The sequence below is a fragment of the Prionailurus bengalensis genome, chromosome B1 (assembly GCF_016509475.1).
Source record: "Prionailurus bengalensis isolate Pbe53 chromosome B1, Fcat_Pben_1.1_paternal_pri, whole genome shotgun sequence".
NCBI classification, from domain to species: Eukaryota; Metazoa; Chordata; class Mammalia; order Carnivora; family Felidae; genus Prionailurus; species Prionailurus bengalensis.
In genome coordinates, this window is record NC_057344.1 from 162,206,035 (window position 1) to 162,207,373 (window position 1,339).

At 44.7% G+C, this 1,339-nt stretch overlaps 1 pseudogene; it reads left to right on the plus strand.

Moving 5' to 3' along the window:
* Window positions 1-739: 739 nt before the first annotated feature.
* LOC122479262 lies at window positions 740-840 on the plus strand (annotated as a pseudogene).
* The last annotated feature ends 499 nt before the right edge of the window (window positions 841-1,339 follow it).

Genomic DNA, 1,339 nt, shown 5'->3' on the forward strand with positions numbered 1-1,339 from the left:
TCCTGCATTGAGGTGGTCACTCTGCATTCAAATCAGCTGAGGAGCTTTTAGAACATACCCTACCCTTAACTAATTGGATGAAATGGATCTGAGTGTGGGCTGGACATAAGTCCAGCGCTCCTAGGTGATTTCACTGAGCAATCAGGATAGACAACCAGAGAAAGAGCACCAGCTTTGGACTTAGACAGCTCCGTCGTAGCACCTGGCGATCTTGGGCAAGGGCCCCTGGGGAGCAGAGCAGCGTGGGTCTTTCACAACTTCACTGTTTATTTCCCCCTACTTCTACCCACACCTGTGAAGAAACTCTGCCATGGGAGAGTCCCTCTTTGACAAACTTTCCTTGACAGAAAAACTCTGGATTGGGAATCAGGAAATCTGGGCTCCGTCCCAGCTCTGCCACTGAGGTGCTGCGTGGGTGTGCTGAGTCACGTAAGGAAATACAACAAAGACACTTAGAATTACTATTTGCAAGACACTGTGCTAGGTACCCCGGGCATCTCTAGGTCTCAACTTCCCCATCTGTTGAGGTTTCTAGATCAGTATCTCTAGGTCATAAAGTCTACTCAACAGGCCATAACCAGAATTATTTTAAAAGAAAGATATAAAACACAGTAGAAAAACACAGAGTATGGCAAGTATTGGGAAGTAAAATTTCATTTCAGTTATTTATGCATGTGTTTACTGGGTCACGATGTAACATACGTCTCATGTTGTGGGTTGGAAGTTAAAAAGTTTGAGAGTGCTTGCTTCAGCAGCATATATACTAAAGCTGAAATGAGAAGACTAGCATGGCCTCTCCACCAGGATGCCATGCAAATTCATGAAACATTTCCATCTTTCTTTATGTTATGTGATTTTTTTTTCACCACAATTTTTTAAAAATGTTTGAGAGGGGCGCCTGGGTGGCTCAGTCGGTTAAGCACCTGACTTCGGCTCAGGCCATGATCTCGCGGTCCATGAGTGCGAACCTCGCGTCGGGCTCTGTGCTAACAGCTCAGAGCCTGGAGCCTGTTTTGGATTCTGTGCCTCTCTCTCTCTCTCTCTCTGACCCTCCCCCATTCATGCTCTGTCTCTCTCTCTACCTCAAAAATAAATAAATAAACGTTAAAAAAAAAAAAAGATTTAAAAAAGTGTTTGAGAAATCTGGGGTTAGATGTTCTCTATGGACACCTCCCTTCTACTCGATAGCCCGTGACTACTCTAGCCTACGGAGAACTCTCCTTTCTGTGAGACACCTCCTTTTACTTAGTGTCATGTAGTTCTGGCCTATCATTCCTTTTTTTAAGAGGGAGACAGTGTGGTGTAGTGGTGAAAAGCACCCTCTTGAGTTAGCTAAGTC